We start from the raw sequence: 22757 nt of genomic DNA, 5'->3' as shown, positions 1-22757 counted from the left end.
TGATAGGCTAATTGACATCATTTGAGCACCTGTTTACCTGTGGATGCATTTCATTTCAAGGCCAACCTTCAAACTCAGTGCCTCTTTGCTTGACATCATGGGAAAATCAACAACAAAAAAATCAGCCAAGACCTCAGAAACAAATTTGTAGACCTGCACAACACCTGAAGGTACCACGTTCATCTGTACAAACAATAGTACGCAAGTATAAACACCATGGGACAACACAACCGTCATACCAGCTCAGGAAGGAGACGCGTTCTGTCTCCTAGAGATGAACATACTTTGGTGTGAGAAGTGCAAGTCAATCCCAGAACAACAGCAAAGGACCTTGTGAAGATACTGGAGGAAACCGGTACAAAAGTATCTATATCCACAGTAAAACGAGTCCTATATCGACATAACCTGAAAGGCCGCTCAGCAAGGAAGAAGCCACTGCTCCAAAACCACCATTAAAAAGCCAGAATACGGTTTGCAACTGCACATGGGGACAAAGATCATACTTTTTGGAGAAATGTCTTCTGGCCTGATGAAACAAACATAGAACTGTTTGGCCATAGTGACCATCGTTATGTTTGAAGGAAAAAGGGGGATGCTTGCAAGCTGAAGAACACCATCCCAACCGTGAAGCACGGGGGTGGCAGCATCATGTTGTGGGGGTGCTTTGCTGCAGGAGGGACTGGTGCACTTCACAAAATAGATGGCATCATGAGGCAGGAAAATTATGTGGATATATTGAAGCAACATCTCAAGACATCAGTCAGGAAGTTAAATCTTGGTCGCAAATGGGTCTTCCAAATGGACAATGACCCCAAGCATACTTCCAAAGTTGTGGCAAAATGGCTTAAGGACAACAAAGTCAAGGTATTGGAGTGGCCATCACAAAGCCCTGACCTCAATCCCATAGAACATTTGTGGGCAGAACTGAAAAAGCATGTGTGCAACTAGGTCTACAAACCTGACTCAGTTACACCAGCTCTGTGAGGAGGAATGGGCCAAGATTCACCCAACTTATTGTGGGAAGCTTGTGGAAGGCTACCCAAAACGTTTGACCCTAGTTAAACAATTTAAAGGCAATGCAACCAAATACTAATTGAGTGTATGTAAACTTCTGACCCACTGGGAATGTGATGAAAGAAACAAAAGCTGAAATAAATCATTCTCTACTATTATTCTGACATTTCACATTCTTAAAATGAAGTGGTGATCCTAACTGATGTAAGACAGAGTATTTTTTACTAGGATTAAATGTCAGGAATTGTGAAAAACTGAGTTTAAATGTATTTGGCTAAGGTGTATGTAAACTTCCGACTTCAACTGTATGTTCCAACAGGACAATGACCCCAAGCATACAGCCAAAGCAATGCTGGAATGGCTTTAGAACAAGAATGTGAAATCTCTTGAGTGGCCCAGCCAAAGCCCATACCTGAATCCCATTTCAAATCTGTGGAAAGACTTGAAGATTGCTGTTCACCGCCGCTACCCATCAAATGTAAGAGCTTGAGAAAATCTGCAAGGAAGAATGCAAAGCTGATACAAACATACCCAAGACAAATCAAAGCTGCAATCGCCACCAAAGGTGCTTCTGCAAAGTATTGACTCGGGTGTGAATACTTACGTAAATTAGATCTGTAATTCATCTAAAATAAAATTGACTAAAAACATGTTTTCACTTTGTCATTATGGAGTATTGTGTGTAGATGGGTAAGAAAAAATATATTTAATCAATTTTGAATTCAGGCTGTAACACAACAAAATGTGGAATAAGTCAAGGTGTATGAATACTTTCTGAAGGCACTGTTACTGTATCGATTTACCCCCATCTTTAGAGAAGAGAGGGAAAGGAGACAAAGAGAGGAGAGAACATGAAGTGAGATAAGAACGAGGAGCAGATACTAGAGGCACTTGAAGGGGAAGGCTATTTCAGCACTCATTACCTCTGGGGGCATTAGGAGCGATGGACCTTTGAGGACCTCTCCACCGGCGACACAATTCAGCAGCCAACGTCTGGAAAAGAGACAGCCAGGAAATAAAAATCACACCCTCGACAAAACAGCCCATTTCTCAGGGTGCTTCTGCGTCTGCAGGCCCATCAGTGAACGGGACAGAATCTTTGGAGGAAATGGCCATCACGGGCTGGTGAGCAGAACCCAACTCGGCTGGTGAATGGAGAGGCTACTAACGACAAACAGAGGAAGTGGGACTTTTACAGATCCTCTGGAGCTACAGAGTGAAGCAACATACTAGACGTAACAGATTGATACAGATACTAGGCCAAAAAGACCCATGCGCACAAAGCAACTGTACATCAGGCGGAATGACAATCACACAGGCCTATGCTCATTTCTTAGTGACCACACTATAATAGTTGTGGCTGCTTCTCGTGATGTATTGTTGTCTCTACCTTCTTGCCCTTTGTGCAGTTGTCTGTGCCCAATAATGTTTGTACCATGTTTTGTGCTGCTACCATGTTGTGCTGCTGCAATGTTGTCTTGCTACCAAGTTGTTGTCATGTTGTGTTGCTGCCATGCTATGTTGTCATCTTAGGTCTCTCTTTATGTAGTGTTGTCTCTCTTGTCATGATGTGTGTTTAGTCCTATATTTTTAATCCCAGCCCCCATCCCAGCAGGAGGCCTTTTGCCTTCTGGTAGGTCGTCATTGTAAATAAGAATTTGTTCTTAACTGACTTGCCTAGTTAAATATCATTAATATACACACATACATACACTACCTACTCATCCAAGCTACACACGCCATAAACCGAATACAACACAATCATTGTTATATCTTTCACCCTCACACACAAATACATAGACTCACAGAACACATACACACAATGTCACCAGAAGCGTCCTCAGCTTCCCACTCTGAGAACATCCCACATCCTGCTCTTCTAATTCACTCATCTCAAATCGGCGAGCACCATGTCAACAACGCAACTGGCTAGATCCAGTTCCCCCTGTCATGGTGCTACGGCTCTCCAGCCGTAACCTCACCACTCCCACTGTGTCACCCTCAGTCACAGCAGAGGGACGGGGAGGGACGGGGAGACGGCACTACACTCAGAGGGACGGGGAGACGGCACTACACTCAGAGGGACGGGGAGACGGCACTACACTCAGAGGGACGGGGAGGGACGGGGATGGACGGGGAGACGGCACTACACTCAGAGGGACGGGGAGGGACGGGGATGGACGGGGAGACGGCACTACACTCAGAGGGACGGGGAGACGGCACTACACTCAGAGGGACGGGGAGGGACGGGGAGACGGCACTACACTCAGAGGGACGGGGATGGACGGGGAGACGGCACTACACTCAGAGGGACGGGGAGACGGCACTACACTCAGAGGGACGGGGAGACGGCACTACACTCAGAGGGACGGGGAGACGGCACTACACTCAGAGGGACCGGGAGACGGCACTACACTCAGAGGGACGGGGAGACGGCACTACACTCAGAGGGACGGGGAGGGACGGGGAGACGGCACTACACTCAGAGGGGCGGGGAGGGACGGGGAGACGGCACTACACTCAGAGGGACGGGGAGACGGCACTACACTCAGAGGGACGGGGAGGGACGGAGAGGGACAGGGAGACGGCACTACACTCAGAGGGGCAGGGAGGGACGGGGAGACGGCACAACACTCAGAGGGACGGGGAGGGACGGGGAGACAGCACTACACTCAGAGGGACGGGGAGGGACGGGGAGACGGCACTACACTCAGAGGGACGGGGAGGGACGGGGAGACGGCACTACACTCAGAGGGACGGGGAGGGACGGGGACACGGCACTACACTCAGAGGGACGGGGAGACGGCACTACACTCAGAGGGACGGGGAGGGACGGGGAGACGGCACTACACTCAGAGGGACGGGGAGGGACGGGGAGACGGCACTACACTCAGAGGGACGGGGAGACGGGCACTACACTCAGAGGGACGGGGAGACGGGCACTACACTCAGAGGGGTGGTTCCACATCCAAGCTGAGATAAACCTGTTGGAGTTGTGTGCTGGAAATTCAGGCAGGCAGATATAACTGTGCATGTTAATGCTTTTATAACCACGCAGACAAAACACTGTAGAGGTTCCATGCTGATTAGACCTAGACTTTGTGTACGTGCAAACTCATTCAATGCAGTAGATGTTTTTCAAAACTTTGTCGGAGCCATGTCTAAACATCAGCGAAGACAAAATATGGCATGATCCGTGTGCTCAACTACAGCCACATACACAACACCGATTTCCAGCTACGTTAAATTATCTGTCAACAAAAGCCCACTAAATAGATGCAAACATTGCACACAAGCAGAGGTATAATAGCTCGAGCCATCTGGAAACCTATTAATTGCCAGCGAGATAGAGATGGGTTGAAATGAATGAAGCCACACGCTAAAGAGACAACTCTCACTAAGGGGGAAAGGGATCGACGAAACACCAACTACAGACATCTCTCACATACTCTCTTTTTTACCCCTTTTTCTCCCCAATTTAGTGATATTCAATTTGTAGTTACAGTCTTGTCCCGTCGCTGCAACTCCTGTACGGACTCGGGAGAAGTGAAGGCCGAGAGCCATGCGTCCTCCGAAACACGGCCTTGCCAAGGCGCACTGCTTCTTGACACACTGCTCACTTAACCCGGAAGCCAGCCGCACCAATGTGTCTGAGGAAACACCGTACAACTGGCAACTAAAGTCAGCTACAGTAGCAGGTGCCCGGCCCGCCACAAGGAGTCTCTAGAGCGCGATGGGACAAGGAAATCACAGCAGTCCAAACACTCCCCTAAACCGGACGACGCAGGGCCAAATTGTGCGCCGCCTCATGTGTCTACCGGTCACGCCTTAGACCGTTGCACCACAAGAGAGGCCTTGAATTCTCTTATAAGTGAGGTAAAATCTTTGAGGCCCATTTTCCTTTATAACAAAAAAAAAGAAGAGATGCGGTTCGATGATGCAACGACACCGATGGTTTTGTTGTGGCGCCAGTTAACGACACCCTTGAGGTTGTGAACCCAAACTCCTAATTACCAGTTAGCCAATTAAGGCTGTCGCCAAAACCAAGAGCACGTGCCAGAAAACTGGCTTCAGTTCAGTCAGATCAGCTGTTTACAACACTGATTCACTGATCGACAAATCAACTGCCTGAGCACCTGAGGTCTACCGTGATGGTGCTGAGGTGTAGGGTAGAGACCTGGTAAGGGAGAGATTTGTGGTAGGCCCACCTACATGCTGTGGCAGTGATGGAGGGATCTTAGTAGAGCAAGGCCACCTATTCACAGCATCAGTAACTTCATCAGTCATGCAGCAGGTGACACGCACACAGTGAATACATATGCACACACATGCATGCCAAAAATGAAACTGTGCTTTCATTGACACACGCGCGCACACGTACACACACACACAGCGAATTACAGGGACATCTACTTTAAACCCCCCTGAATGAAAGAGGAGTCTAAATGCAACAAAAGTCCATCTTTGGGGGGGGTCTCTAAATAATGCAATTTACTGCTACAGTGGTAAATATAAAAATAAAAGCTTATTCTAAATTAACAAACACCCCCACATCTCTGACATGGTTTTAAAAAACTACATTTCCCATATGTCTGCTTGTCATCCTGGGACAGTCCCGTATTTCAGCCCCTTTTCAGGTTTCTCAACTTTACTTTTTACAAAAACATATCAACTAATTCGGGCTACATGAGTGTAGGTCTAATGAAAATCGCAGCATGTCACTTGACTTGGTGTTTTGTAACCAATGTCTCTTTCTAGTCATCAAATGGGCGTGTGCCCAGTACACTGTTCGGATGCTGGAAGTGTTTTGGAGTGGACGAACTTGTGCAGGTAGTGATTTGTTTGACAATCAGATGAAAACATCATGACTGGTTGTGTTCATGCCACATGTTTACCATTTAATGACATGCCTTTCCTATTAGGCCCAAATAGGATGGTCCCATGAAAAAAATTAATTCCCCCCCTGGACTTCACGGTATAATTCACACACAAACACACAGCACAGGCTGCTGGCTCCAACACAGCATCCTGCTGAGGTGAGATATGATGGCTATGCTGAGGTGAGATATGATGGCTAAATTTAGGTGAGATATGATGGCTATGCTGAGGTGAGATATGATGGCTATGCTGAGGTGAGATATGATGGCTATGCTGAGGTGAGATATGATGGCTAAATTTAGGTGAGATATGATGGCTATGCTGAGGTGAGATATGATGGCTATGCTGAGGTGAGATATGATGGCTAAGCATGTGGTTGACACATGATTGTGCTCTCCTCCAGAAGAATGGGCAGTGTGGTCCATTACAGTAGCCTGAGTGCATTGAAGCCTAGAAGATCTTATACAATTTTAACAGTGCATAAATGTTTCAGATAGCCATGTCTGAAGACAACATTTCTCTTCTACTTCAGGATGCCAACGGCAGAATTCTGTGTAAGTGATCATTCATTTAGTAGCCTGCTCTCTACTTCATTTACACTGAACTTTGTTGAGCTTGTAATAAGTCTTTCCATGTTATAATTGCATAATATATTTATGTAGGCCTATGCCCAAATACAAAAGACAGAGGACTTGACGCATTGGCATAATAGCATGACGACAAAAGATGCTAAAAATATTTGAGGGAAAGACAATGCGCAAGTCAATTAACCACCTGAAAAGAGCAAGCAAATTCGATTATATTGCCCCATATCTGCCAAAACAATTGTCATACAATCTGTTACCGCGTGAAGGCATTGTTTGAATACATGCATAAAAACGTGCTAATTTGGACTGTGTTTTCGCAGGCAATTGCAGATGGCCAGACGTTACCGAGTACTAAATCGCTAAATCCGGTATTTTGATTGTGAACCAGTACGGTGAGGAAAACGGATTAGGACAAAAGGCGAGTCCCGCGGCAGAGATTTCAGGGGAAATAATAGGCGGATGGCAACCGGGGGTTCAGCAGAAAATCTTTCCTATGGTTGTCATGTGTAATAACATTATTGTTACCACCCGTCTGTGTGTTTAAACATGATTTTTATAAAAAAATATCAAGTTCGTTTTTTTTTTTAAATGGAAGGCGTATGACATATATATATATATATATATATATATATATATATATACAAAAAACATGATCGTTTTTTTAAAGATACAACTACAACATCATTTACATAGCCTGCACAAAGCATTTCATAACTAATATGATCAACTTTGAAAGCCTCAAAATAAGGAATGGTTATTGGCTACAATTCACTAAAATGATAGGTAGGCTTTGAAAGCCTCAATATAAGGAATTATTATTGTCTACAATTCACTAAAATGATAGATTTGTCACTTCAAGTTGACGACTTTATAGGCTAAGCAACATTGCACAGCTGACGCTTTCGATATTGTGTCAATTCTATTTATCGTGCACTGACAACCCTGTTAAGTTGCCCCCATCGATATTCATTGATGACTTGGGGTAGAATGATGCGACGAACCTTTATGGGCAACTATGACCAAGACCCCGTACCCTTTAAACTGGCTGGAGAAATCATTTGACATTAATTATAATCACAAACTACAATAGTGAACATCAATCTGGCAAGTTATCAAGTGCCCTAGAAAAATATATATACAACCTGGAAAATACTAACCTAATAAAATAGGCTACCATGTAGCATAAAAATAAAGGATGCAAGCTACAAAACGGTCACTAGAATAAATGCAATGTTTTTCTCAATTCAAATGTTTAATTTGACACCTTGTGTGACAGCTCTTTAATTGAGATCTCAGACCTGTCAAAGCAGAAAGTCGCAGTCATGCCAAAGTCGTGGGGATGAAGGTTTTCGACATTTAGTTCGTAAATTCAGTTCAGTGGATTTGCAAAGACCGACAACCCAGAACATACAACATAATGGTCCGCATGAGGACCGACTTTTCAAACATTTGAACCAAACCAAATGTACAGAGGGAGCAGATGCAGATTGTAGGCAACATATACCGCACAGGGGCGACAACACGGAATTTACCTTATCTCCAAAATTAATTCCGCGAGATATTTCCGAGGGAAATAGTCCACAATTCAGCAAGTGTATTGACGAAGAGGTAACAGTCTGAAAATAATCACTATTTCACTCCTAGAACGTCGTAATTCCCAGGACGCACGCTGTTGAGTTTGCATTGACTATACACCGAAACAGGCGATCTACCCAGGCGCGCGACTGTCGTCTCGTCCAGGACACACCCTCCTCGTTTGCATGAAAGACCCTTACGGCCAATTAAGGGTCGCAGCACCGTAGACTACGCAGCTGGCACCTCCCACACCGTTCAAACCATGGTTCAGACTTCAGATCCCAGTCCAGACTGTAAACATAAAATGGTTCTCAGAATGGTTTTCCCCTTTCTTTTTAACACTGTTTCGAATTATCTCTCTCTGTGTGTGTGCACGCGTGCGTGCGTGCGTGCGTGTGTGGGTGTGTGTGTGTGTGTGTGTGTGAAATCAACAATAGGGTAAATATTTAACTCAAACATGAAGCATCTTATTATAAGCATGAACTATGACATACCATGTCATCTTATTATGATGAGTATGAACTATGATATACCATGTCATCTTATTATGATATGATAAGAATACGGATAGTTGCAAGCAAGTAGGAATAACCAGCAACAATATTAGATAAAATAAAAATGCCTAATTGTGCATTGCATAGTGTTTGACATGGCTTTCTCGCTTCTCTTTTGATCAAATGCAAATCCAATCTACTTTGACCGTAACACATTCTCTCCCTATGCCATTAATATATGTGAGGCCTTGCACAGTCTCACTTGGAGGGTTTTTATCGAACACTTAGGCACACACCTTGAGAACCAACTCAGTAAGTGGTATTATTCTACATTTTAAACTATAGTCCCAAACCTTGTTTCGCCAGCAATCAAAGCATTTAAAGCCCACCGCTCAACTCCCAATTCAATCTCAGGGATCAATGTCCCAATGTCCCCGGCTGATTTTCCTGCCACCTCCATTTTCCATTTCCCAACAACCTCTGGTGAAACAGCAAGAAATTACATGCCCTTTAGCCCCATGCTGAACCCACTTTGTGTCATTCAAAGTCAGCTGATAATTTCAACAAAAGTTAATCATTCAAATGACATTGTGTTTTCTCCAGAGTAATTACATGTAAAGACACGGCGAGTTTAACCAGAGTGAGACAAATACCTCCGTTTTTTGTTTTTTTACCAGAGCCACACTATGTAGAAAAAAAAATGATAGGCCTATTTATTATGAGAAATGTTGTATCCTGGGAAATATTGGTTTATTTGTCGAAGTCAAAGCTACTGTTAAATGACTATACCGTAGTCTTATGATGTTGATTTCCCCTTCCTCTCTCCATGGTGCTGTCTATTCATAAAAAGGTAATGTTGTTATGTGGACCCCGATGCAGTGTTTGTATTGCTTTGTTAACCCAAGCATGTAGGATCAGCGTCCATTTCATAATTGAGTTATCCAGACTGATGGACATGTTTGTGAATGTAAATTTAACACAAGTGCCAATAAGGTAGGAGAGCCATTTGCAGGCGCCGCTAATGGTATCAGTGACAGGAGAGAGATGACTGTGTTTTGTCAAAGCCACCAGACCATAAACTATCAGCAGCAGCCGGAGAGGGGGGGAGAGAGAGAGTGAAAGAGAGAGAGAGAGAGAGAGAGAGAGAGAGAGAGAGAGAGAGAGAGAGAGAGAGAGAGAGAGAAAGAGAGGGGGGAGAGAGAGAGAGAGAAAGAGTAAATATCTATCTGATGATCTGAATGCACTCTGAAAATGACAAACTGAAACCTTGTAGTGTCCATTGGTATTTACAAATTGCCTGTATTTAACAATGAAAGTGAAATAATTGGATACCCTATTTATACAAAAACTATGTCATTAAATACATCCTCATATTCTAATAAGCATTATAAACTGGGTGGTTCGAGCCCTGAATGCTGATTGGCTGACAGCCGTGGTATATCAGACCGTATACCATGGGTATGACAAAACATGTATTTTTACTGTTCTAATTACGTTGCTAACCAGTTTATAATAGCAATAAGGCACTTCGGGGGTTTGTGGTATATGGCCAATATACCACGGCTAAGGGCTGTATCCAGGCACACTGCATTGCGTCGTGCATAAGAACAGCCCATAGCCGTGGTATATTGGCCATATACCACACCCCCTTGTGCCTTATTGCTTAATTAGAGCACCCCAAGAGTCAATGATACATCAACACATTGGTTACTGGTTAGTGTCACTGAGGTGGTTCGGTGAACTATGCTCATGTGATGATGAGTAACCTTGCTTGATGAGAAGACGTGTGTTAGCTCCCTGAGCTAATGCCTTTGCTTTAGTTCAGCATGCTAACACAGTCTAGTGGTGCATTGGCCACATTAGCCCACATTATATCATGAATGTCGATTCAGTAAGTAAATGAAATACTCTCAACATTCATTGAGTGCATTCTATTCTGCTCCAAGTGGGGCTCAACCAGCTGCACAACAATGCACACTACTCAAAGCCAACTGTCTCAGCCAACAGTGCAAGAGACTATTCTGTCACTCCATGAATGACAGTTGGCTTTAGGTCTCAGGGAAGGTGACATCACCAATGTACTCCAGCCAACATGCTACAGACAAGTTTCATATCCATCACACATGCTCACTGGGCACCAGAATCTGGCGGCACAAATAACATCCCATTGCATTTTGCCAAGGCAAACAGCTAGAGGGACTTGATCATTATGAGCCAAACAACTTGCTAACGTCACTGTCTCTAGTTTCTGGGATTGCTAAAGCGATAGAGATGGTGATTATTATATCTCTCCCTGACCAGTGGGTCACTCAGTCAGCATTTCTCTGGACCGTCAACATAATTAATCAAGAAACATACGTTTATTGATCAAATAAAAGAAGATGTATGGTCACATACACCTCATAAGTGCAGTGAAACATTAATAGACGACTATGTGATGAACATGATTTGGAACAAATCAATGGTTTACGGTTTATGCAGTTGACTTTAAACCTAATGAAGAACTTTAGCAAGTGTTGACCAACACAAGTCAGCAAACTCTACGACCCTACAGGAACTTGAATTGCCATCAACTTTTCTCCAAGGTCCTGCTACATGGAGATGAATGTTCTCAGTTATATTTTTTATTTCATTTAACCTTTATTTAACTAGTCATGGCAGTTAAGAACAAATTATTATTTACAATCACGGCCTACCCCGGCCAAACCCTAACCTGGACGACGTGGGGCCAATTGTGCGCCGCCCTATGGGACGCCTAATCACGGCCGGTTGTGATACAGCCTGGAATCGAACCAGGGTCTGTAGTTGGGCTGCAAATTACTACCTATGTTTTTAAGAAAGCAATCACTAAATATTTCATGGGTGCCTTCGTTTGTCCTGTGGGAGGCGGGAGGACGCCAGGAACAGCAGGCGGAGAGGGTACAAATTCATTTTCGGGAAGGTCACCCAATCCAAAGAAGACAAGTTGACACCCAACTCCCAGATGGATTACAATGAAATCCAAATTGATTGGCCTCTTGTCCCAACCAAAAAGGTAGTGGAGAGGAGTCAAGGGCATAAACATAACTATTTTAGAGAGCACACAACACATTTCTATGTGTAGAGTAGACAGACAGAAACACACACATGTTATCTGTAGCCTATAGACTTCCATGCATGACTGACTTGGGACATCACTTTGTTCAATAACCGACCTCGAATCTTTCTATAACCACTTTAACCCAATGAAGTCTGTATGTTTTCTCACTTGTAGGCTTATAGATAAGTAAGACACACTGTCAGACACTAGAGCGAGGAAGGGAACTGGGCGCCCCAGAATAACATCATCAGACAGGCCGCAGACAGAGGGTGACACTGTGTTAATTAAAACACGCCGGCCAATGACCCCCCCTGTGTCCCTAATCCGCAAATCAGAGGGGCAGGACCGGAGTCTCGCCCCCCACCCCCGGGGCCTCACCCCTTCACCCTAGCAGAGATGTCACAGTGTGCTTGGGTGTTGTTAGCCATCCTGAGCTAAATAAGGCTAAAGAAGCTGTCACTGCTTTTTCCTATGTACTGTATTTTAGCTTCACTCTTACAGTGCCTTCAGAAAGTTTTCGCACCCCTTGACTATTTCCACATGATGTGTTACCGCCTGAATTTAAAATGGATAATTGAGATTTTTTGGTCACTGGCCTACACACAATACCCATAATGTAAAAGTGGAATTATGTTTACAAATTAATACAAAAATTAAAAGCTAAAATATCTTGAGTCAATACGTCTTCAACCCCTTTGTTATGGCAAACCTAAATATGTTCAGGAGTAATCATTTTCTTGACATGTCACATAGTAAGTTGCATGGACTTACTCTGTGTGCAATAATAGTGTTTAACATGATTTTATAATGACTTCCTCATCTCTGTACCCCACACATATAATAATCTGTAAGGTCCCTCAGTCGAGCAGTGAATACAAAAGCAGACATTGAATATATCCCTTTGAGCATGGTGAAGTTACTCATTTTGGATGGTGTATCAATACACCCAGTCACTACAAAGGTACAGGCGTCCGGAGAGGAAGGAAACCGCTCAGGGATTTCACCATGGGGCCGATGGTGACTGGGTATAATGGCTGTGATAGGAGAAAACTGAGGATGGATCAACAACATTGTAGTTACTCTACAATACTAACCTAATTGACAGAGTGAGAAGAAGGAACCCTGTACATAATACAAATATTAAAAAAATGCATCCTGTTTGGAACAAGGCGCTAAAGTAATACTGCAAATAATGTGGCAAAGCAATTCACTTTTTGCCCTGAATACAAAATGTTATATTTGGGGGGAATCCAATACAACACATTACTGAGTACCACTCTCCATATTTTTAAGCATAGTGGTGGCTGCATCATGTAATGGGTATGCTTGTAATCATTAAGGACTGGGAAGTTTTTCAGGATAAAAAATAAATGGAATGGAGCTAAGCACAGGCAAAATCCTAGAGGAAAACCTTGTTCAGTATGCTTTCCACCAGACACTGGGAAATGAATTCACCTTTCAGCAGAACAATAACCTAAAACACAAGGCCAAATATACACTAGAGTTGCTAACCAAGAAGAGAGTGAATGTTTCTGATGTGGCTGAGTTAGTTTTGACTTAAATCTACTTGAAAATCAATGGCGAGATTTTAAAATGGTTGTCTAGCAATGATCAAGAACAAATTTGACAGAGCTTGAAGAATTTTGTAAAGAATAATGGGCAAATGTTGCACAATCCAGGGGTGGAAAGCTCTTAGAGACTTACACAGAAAGACTCACAGCTGTAATCATTGCCAAAGGTTCTTCTATAAAGTATTGACTCAAGATTGTGAATACTTATGATGTAAATGACATATTTCATTATTTAATATTCAATACATTTGCAAAAATGTCCCACTTTTGTTTTACTTTGTCATTATGGGATGGGGTGGGGTGAATACTTACACTACTGTTCAACAGTTTGGGGTCACTTAGAAATGTCCTTGTTTTTGAAAGAAAAGCATTTTTTTTGCCCATTAAAATAACATCAAATTGTTCAGAAATACAGTGTAGACATTGTTAATGTTGTAAATTACTATTGTAGCTGGAAACAGCACATTTTTAATGGAATATCTACATAGGCGTACAGAGGCCCATTATCAGCAACGATCACTCCTGTGTTCCAATGGCACGTTGTGTTAGCTCATCAGTTGTACTGATTAAAGAAGCAATAAAACTGGTCTTCTTTAGACTAGTTGAGTATCTGGAGCATCAGCATTTGTGGGTTTGATTACAGGCTCAAAATGGCCAGAAACAAAGACCTTTCTTATTTTACTTCCAGTTTTGCGCACCAGTTTCAAACAGCTGAAAATACAATATTTTTGGTTATGGAAAATATATTTTACAGAGTTTTAGATGGTACAATGATTTTCTACACTATACTTATTTGTCTTGTCATTAGGCAAACTATTAGAAATTTAGCAACCAGGAAATGGCAGAGCGATTTCTGCATAGTGCACCTTTAATCATTTTGAATTCAGACTATAACACAACAAAATGTGGAATAAGTCAATACTTTCTGCAGGCACTGTATATGTTAGATTTGGCATGGTGTCTGCATTCCTTTATGTTTTACAGTTCTTCAAAACAAATATATTGGACTCATAAAGTGTACATTGGAGAAGTGCAAACACTCCCATTTGGCTCCATTGGTCTTTCTCGCAATGTCATTATATTCCCCATGTGTTGTTTGACATCCATTGATAGTGAAATTATACTGTGAAAAACATGAATATAATTTCAAAATGTACTGTTACACAAAAAGTAGGTTGGTGGACCTCTGTGGTATAGTTGCTCCCTTGATCCATATTCCTTTTTCAACATTCACAGTGTGTGAGTACCCTTGTATGTGGATCAGTTAACTGTCCATAGAATCCTTTGAGAGCTCTATGCAGTTACAAGCATCATTCACGGGTCCCTGTATCTGACCAAAAAGATACTTAAGAACTCACTGGCTCACATGCACACCACTACCTCCTCACAGAAATAGAATGCCATTGCTCACACCCACAATGACACAAACGTCCTTCTTCTTGCATATGTACAGCGATACATTCTCCTGTTTTCACGTGCCGAGCTTCTCGTGCACGCGCACCTGCACTCTCATTCTCTCTTAGACATGTCCAGGACATGATTTGGACCACCGTTTTCACTACAGCCAGGCAAAATTATAGGTTGCGTGTCTGGAACCACTTTCTGACTGGAGTGAACTTAGGCCTACTTCTACCACAAATTATTTTTCTAAGTGTATTCTGTTGCAGTTCAATAGGCTAATTCTTTTCCAACAAGACTTTTTGACTTGTCAATTTTTACATTTTGACGTAAACAAACGAAACGTGACAATGGCCGATGGGGCTAAACCCCACGTTGTAACTCCCATACCTCCCTTGACACTTCAAAGGGCAGTCACCTAACGAGTAAAGTCGTAATGTTTGATTGCCTGTTGCATTTCCCTATTCCCAAGGGTAGTTTGTTTTTATGGCCTTTTACTGCCCTTTGTGATATGGATGTGAGCTATATCTCCTTGCTCAAATGATTTCCTGGATGCACCCTAAGTACAATTTTTAAAACGAGACACCTTTTATTAATCTGCCAACTTCCTGGTTTAGTAAAAGTTGAGAGCTTATTCTGGATGCACTGTCCTAGGAAGGACAAAAACAAAGTGAATTAATTCTCTCTCTCTCGATCTACCCATTATTCACTGCAGTCAGGCCCAGAGTGGTGACATCACAAAGATAGATATTTAGGGAATACTGTGAAGTTAAAAACATTAGGTCAATCACCACATTACCATCAATTTGAGCATGCAGACAAAAACCATGAACAAACATGTTGTCTGTCTGCAGCACCTTACCCATAGAAATGCAAGGCATGCTGATTTGCTGTCCTTGTTAGTACACTCATTAACACTTATGACTTCAAACTGCTCATTATAGCTCCAGCCAGATGAAATGCACTATTGGTCTTTGAGACCTACAAGCTGCTTCAGGTGAAAGAGTGGCAATGATGTTAACAATCCTTATAATCCAGAGTTAGCAACATAGTCAGTTATCTTCCTCCATCAGCGCTCTCCTTCATTAGGAGGCGAGGTTTGGGTACAGGCAGTGCTTCAACCTTATTGCAACCTCTGCACCCCCTGACCCTCTGTCCCCTTCACACACTTCCAGGTTTAAACATAACCCCTTTAAACATAACCCCTTTAAACATAACCCCTTTAAACATAACCCCTTTAAACATAACCCCTTTAAACATAACCCCTTTAAACATAACCCCTAACATGCACACACACACACACCAAATCCAATTTTGTTTTAATATCTCACAGATGCTCATATGCAATAACCAACCAAGGCCATAAGGTTCTTTATTGTAATTCTAATCAGATTCCAGAACAGTTGGTCTACTTGCTGACTTTCTCAAAATCACTGCACCATGAACCGAAAGCGGGCCTCAAATGGAACAAACACTTGACAAAAAGGAAAGGTTTTCAGATGACATTTAAGCTGACGATGATTGGGGTTTGTCATCTGTATTTGGTATGGGGGTGGAGGTGGGGGGTTGCATGGGGGTTGTGTCAGACCCAATATTATGAAATACAGCACAGCTCAAAGCATTCTGAAATAGGTTAGAATGACCTGCAGTAATATGATTTTGTACGATCCCTAGCTGGCTCTCAGTATTTCTCCTATGAGAGAATGTCGCTTCCTCTACCAATATGATATGGGCTAAAGGCTGAATCCCAACTTGAGATGCATGCGCTTAACCCAAATTTGAGCATAAATCATGCATTGATGTCAATGGAAGACCTGATCGAAAACTCAAGTTACGCAAACAGATCTCCAGTTAGGATCGGGGCCTATGTGATTAGCTAAGGGAGGGGTGGCAACAGAATGGAGGGTGGTCAGGAATGGGGTTAGGGTTGTTGTTACGACCCTCAGTGTTGACCTAACCCTTTGATCCACCGCTGCCCCTGACAGGACAGGAGGGGAAGCCAAACATAACCAACGCCTGGACATGTCTAAAATAATTAGGGGAGATTTGTACGCAGAATCTGTGTTCATGTGTTTGCATGGCTATGTGAAACTGTCTGTTTCACCTCCCTACAAACCTCGACAGAGCGTGAAGGAGGGGATTGGAAGGCATGCTCGATCTATGACTGTTAAGAATGGAGAGACATGCGGCACCCCAATGAACGCAAACACACTCATGTGTGACGTGTGTGCATATGTGAGAGAGGGAGGGAGAGAAGTGGACTCCTCTAACCAAAGTAGTCCCCTTGGTATTCACACAGAGATGCATCGCTCAAGGGATTCACTATTTCAGTGCACCTTATTTAACTTCAAGAGGACATGCGATGGAGCTACCTTAGCATATTTCCATCTCAAGGGTCAAAAGTCAGAGCCATTTTTACCTGAATCAGCAGCATATTGTGCACTAGTACTTGTTATCTCCCACTATTCAACTGTCTTCCTTTTGGTCACACTTTCAACATTATGTATGATATGGAAAATATCAGAAAACAGCAATAAAAAAAGACGTGTTCACCAAAGATGACCTTGACAACATCATCGTCAGATTGTGATAGGTGGGATGACACTCCACCACCCTTCCCTGAAGGCTAGGGATTCTTGCCAGCACACCAGGTAAAATAATTATGTCACAGTAATCTACCACATCTGACCAGACCACAGACCACAGCCAACCGCTTGACCAGTGACCACCCACCACCATTTGAGGCTTCACAGCCAACCGCTTGACCAGTGACCACCCACTACCATTTGAGGCTTCACAGCCAACAGCTTGACCAGTGACCACCCACTACCATTTGAGGCTTCACAGCCAACCGCTTGACCAGTGACCACCCACTACCATTTGAGGCTTCACAGCCAACCGCTTGACCAGTGACCACCCACTACCATTTGAGGCTTCACAGGTGACCGGTTGAGGCTTAACTGACCAAATGTTATTTGACTTTTCCAGAACATTACAAATATCTCCAACATCTTAAACAGAACCACCCTGGTTTCGGAGATAAATCGTTAAAGTATATGGGCTTGGGGAACTCGATACTAAAAGGGTCAGAGGTTACAAATGGGTCGGGGGACTAATGACCGAAGGTTAAAATAACGGCTTAAGCTGACAAGTCTCCAGTATTAGGAAGTAATCATTTCAAAACATTTACAAACTTTTCAACTAACAAAACCACTATTCTCTCTCTAATTACCCTAAAGCTGGGAGGATTGGAGTATTGATAATTTGAGCTAAACACGCTGCACATCTCTGAAGTGCCCAGTTTTTAACAGCTTAGCTGGACTTTGCTAATGTGTCCAACTCCAAAATGAGCACAGCAGTTAGGATTAGAGTGATAGCTGAAAGGTAGATTCAACCAGAGGGCATAAAAAGAAAAAAGAAAACAATGAACCCTTAAACAGGGTATACCATTCACCTCCTCTCAGGGTCTGCCTGTCCATCATCCTCCTCGTCCATTTTTCATTTCATTTTCATCACTCATTCATTTTTGTTTTTTAAAGAGGGGGAGAGTAGCAATTTAGTGTGATTTCTAGGTTAACCTCACCTAAAGTCCAGTGGCTGAAAGTGGATGTGACTGGCCTACTCCACAATGACACAGAAGGACTAATAGGTAATTTACAGGAGACACTGTAGGGAGAAGAGAGAGAGAGAGCGAGTGAGAGAGAGAGAGAGAGAGAGAGACAGAGAAAGACAGGGACAGAGAGATTGGAAGAATTGGTTATTAAGGAAAACAAGGTAACAGAAATGGAAATGGAGTTAATGATGACTGAACAGAGGGGAAGTGGGAAGGTGATGAGAGAAGCATATAGCAGATATCAGATAGAAAGTGTTTGTGGGAGGCGGTTGGGCACAGAACACAAAGGGAGAAATTAGGTGTGGTAACATCAGCATAAATCATCCATTCAGGCTTACATGAGATTACAAACTTCACATGAGGTATAACCCTAATTATAAGGACTTCCCGGTGTGTTGCTATGTCAGCTACAGTCGCATGAGCACACACACACACACACACACACACACACACACACACACACACACACACACACACACACACACACACACACACACACACACACACACACTCTCTCAAGAGGACAGTTCGGGGAATATCACAAGTGGAAAATCATTTTGAAACACTGTGATGCTGCTATAACAATACTGTAACCCAAGACTGAGAAGCCAGGGAACTCACTCTATCCTAATTAAGGGCGACGTAATAAGGAGAATCGTTCTTTCAGCAGTAAGAAGAATGATAATTAGTCCTATTTTGCATTTCTGGTCTCAGAGTAATGAGGCCCCACATGGCTAGCTTCTATGGTAACCAGGCAGAGGGGGTGAACTTCAAAACAGATCAACTTTTCAAGGTGAGGCAGAATGGAAGGCACAGGCCCTCTCCCAACAGTTATCCATAAGGTGTGATGCGGGGGCAGGAACAGTTGGGTGGAGGGAGGATCACTGAAGGGAATCTGGCTTTCTTCCTTTCATTTTCTCCTCCATTTTTTATTTTATTTTCTTTCTTAGTACAGGGGATATTGCAAATTCAACCCCCTTCAAGATTCTTCCCACATATGGGTAAGTCGCACGGGTCACTGTAGAAAATAGCTTAACTAGGGCTACTTTACAGTATCCACACATACCACTTGATGCAATGTATTGGGCATGCATTATAAGTGGTGTGCTATTATAGAAATTGGAACTCAGCCTATGTCTTGAGTCAACCGCCATCTTGCTCAAGAGGTACGCTAGTAAAAATGCTCAGTTTGTAAAACAAATTGATAGCATCACTTTAGGGATTGGTAAACAAAATGCTGCCTATATAATCTACTACTGTGCATCCTCTGACACTGAATGACTCCAACAACAATTCATAGCGTCGCTGCATATGTCCAAAAAGCCTAAGGGTGATTGATTATACTCTGTGTGAAGCCTTTCTAATATGAATATATCATGAAAACGACACAAAAAGTGCCATAATGAGTCATGGCAGCCATCTTGTCATTTTACGACATCAAACACCCCCCAGTACTAAAGCACAAAGTTTTTGTGGTTACACCCGTGTTAGATAGTCTTTATGTTTGAGGCCTCTAAGCAAAGAGTTACTGAATGATTTATTTCAGTCTTACATGTGGCAGCAGCATACTGGCTAGCAGACTAACAGCTCATTTTAAGTCTTAAACATATAACTAACCCATAATGAGATAGGTGAGTAGCTTTCCCACTGACCATTAAGTTAATGTAGATACACGTAGTAAGGTCTCAGGGTGAGAGAAAGCAGGAGGCAACCGACCCTATTTGTAACCATTGATTACCCCACCATTACTGCATGTTCGCACAAGCCCATTCAACTTGACACTGCCACCATGCAGGACACTCAGCGGTGCACAGAACGGGAGATACTAAGGGTTAACAACCTGGCTTAACATTCGTCATCATCTTCAGTGGTAGGAGTTTACAATTCTCGTGGAATTCAGTCTTAAGTATAGTTGTGTGTGCTGTTCTTCTCATGACCACTAATCACAGACTATAGGGGTTTAGAGGAAATACACAAATTGTTCTTGTAGCCTATAGTAGCTAAAAAGATTAAAAGTTCTAAACCAAACTGGATTTCTCAATGAATATAAATATTCCTGAACATGCTTACTGCTCACAAACACCCTATTATTCATTGGATTAGCGTTAGCAATTAGTGATAACATACACAACTCTCATCAGAGCCTCTGTTCTACGTTCACATGTTTTGGTGTTTGAATTAGGTAGGAAATTCTTAATGACATTTCATTATTCATTAGTAGGCACTCAGGGTTGTTTTTAGTTATGGTAATGGCCTCTTTGGTTTACGAGAACGTTCAATGACAAACCACTCTGTGTGCTAACATAATTCCACAGATGGTTAGCAGTGGGCTATTAACCATATACTCTATGAAACGGTGGATGTTTTTTGCCGGTTCCCTCCCTACCACGGCGTTGGGGTAGGGTCTCATTAAATAAAAAGCTGTGGGACCACGCTAACCAAACATGCCACTGAATTCACATAGCGTGGATTATTTATACGCCACAAGCACTGGCATGATGCGCCTCACACATGGAGAGCTGATGTAAAGTATGTTTTATGTAAGCAATTGGGTTACAGTACATGTGCATTAATGCAGAAGGACAGAGGCTGGTGATCAGCCATATACAGTAACCGAACGACATGTCACTAGGGAAGTCGACAATGACAAGCGAAGAGGGGGAGGGGTATAGTGCCCAAGCTATGCCCGTGGGGGGAAATACACCATCATCATCATCTAATGATAATGACATGAGACATTTGTTTATACACATTATAAGATGTGTTTTTTCTCTCTCCCTTTTCTCTCTCTTGAGATGTGTCACTTGTCTCAGGGCCTCTCAACCATATGCAAATGTCTCCTCTCAACCGTTCAGGCATCTTTTCATTTGTAGAGTTTGCACTTTTACATTCTGAAGCCTCTCTCTCTGGCAGTGATTTTCAATTGTGTCTTTCCAGACAATTGTATTTGTCAGAGACTTCTGACACGCACGCACGCACGCACAAACACACACACCCAGAAACACCATACTGTTTCATCTCTCTCCCCCCCTAATTTAGACATTTTCTCAAACAACAGCTTTTTGTGCTCCACTCTGCAGTTTGTTCGTGACCTTCCAACCTCCTCTTTTCTTCACATCAAATTGTTGGTCTGTGTAGCTGTGCTCAGAGCCACATTGTTGGAGGGGTGTCTGATCTTAAGCTACATTCACTGAAACTACAGGAGAAAAAAACTTGAATGGAAATTCACATTCAAATGTATTGCTTCTGTGTTTATGGCAGAAGGGGTACCAGAAGGGATGTGATGTAGACACAGGGCGGGACTTCCGTTGCAAAACTCACTCAATAATGCACTTCAAGTCTTCGTAAGGAATGATATGGCGCATCAACATTTTCAGGTAGCACAAAAGTAAGTCGAAATGCCGGAGCATATTAAAAGCAGCCGTCCCTTTTGTGGCGAAAAACAACATTGCGACACTTCCTTACGCCGAACCATCCGTCTCCATGGAGTATACATCAGCCTTTAGAGGGGTGTCTGAGGATCTGATCTTGAGATATATTCACTGAAACTAGGGGACACAATACTCAAATGGAGATTCACATTTATTGCCAGTATTCTCCCTCATCAAAAATGAAACAGTTATAAAAGTATTCATAACGTAAATTATTAAAAAGGGTGGGTATGCGGGAGAGAAAGTCAGAGAAATGTCGATGTCATTAAATATAATTGTAAGATAATGTCCACAAGGTCAGGAAAGTTCTTAAAGGACAATTCCACCCAAAAACTATAATTTGATATTTGTTTCATTAGTACATTGTTGACATAGTCCCAAAATGTTTTGCTTGTCAGCACTCAAGTTTTCAAGATAATGTAACTTTCAAAATACTGAAATCATCCCCATATGATACATTTTGCCTCAGCCCTTACAGAAAATCCACATGATTTCACATGTGGAAAATCACATATTTCAAATGTGAAATTTCATTTGAAATCATGTTTTTGGAATAAATGTGTAGTTTCATGTTATCACATGTTGCATTACATGTTGCCACATGTTATCACATTAACTTCACATAAGATCACGTGATCACATGAAAACATGTGTTTTTGGAACACTTTAGGTGTTCACATGTGAAATTCATGTTTTTTCCGTAAAGGAAGATTTTCAAAAATGTCTGACCTATCACATACATTTCAAGACATAACGTCATACTTCGTTCTTTTTTTACTTAACATGGGGAGAACCCCTCTTAGTTTCAACCAAGTGTCATTTCATAATTCATGAAAACAGTTTGAATTATACATTGCACAACATTCCTGGAAAATGTTGCATTTTGTTTACCAGTGTGCAGTATACAGAACCACAATAGAGTTTGAAAATAAAGGTTTTGATTCTGAGAAATGCTCTCTCCTCTTTTTGTGATTCATGGAAGAGAAAGAGAAAACCCATGTTCTTTGACCAAGTATTTGTGGTGAAGAAGACAGAGCAAACTGACCATCTTTCGGAATTAAGATAACGGGCGCCTCAGAGTGTCATCACAGTGCTTCTCTTTGGCAGCTTAAACACG

General features: G+C 42.6%; 1 protein-coding gene across 4 annotated transcripts in view; it reads right to left on the bottom strand.

Annotated features, from left to right (window-relative positions):
- The window catches only part of LOC115175871 (semaphorin-6D), a 130776-nt gene extending 122534 nt beyond the window's left edge, over positions 1–8242 (bottom strand). The window contains exons 1-2 of one of the 4 annotated variants that reach the window (XM_029735465.1): positions 8012–8242; positions 1938–2007 (exon numbers count right to left, since the gene is read on the bottom strand). The gene's annotated coding sequence lies outside the window, so the exon portion shown is untranslated. Of the gene's footprint in view, positions 1–1426; positions 1470–1937; positions 2008–8011 lie in introns of those variants that run through there. The other 3 variants (XM_029735458.1, XM_029735460.1, XM_029735459.1) reach the window with 3 other exon arrangements.
- Positions 8243–22757: the final 14515 nt, after the last annotated feature.

Source organism: Salmo trutta, chromosome 36, assembly GCF_901001165.1.
Source record: "Salmo trutta chromosome 36, fSalTru1.1, whole genome shotgun sequence".
NCBI lineage: Eukaryota > Metazoa > Chordata > Actinopteri > Salmoniformes > Salmonidae > Salmo > Salmo trutta.
This window is presented reverse-complemented; position numbering and strand designations above follow the sequence as displayed.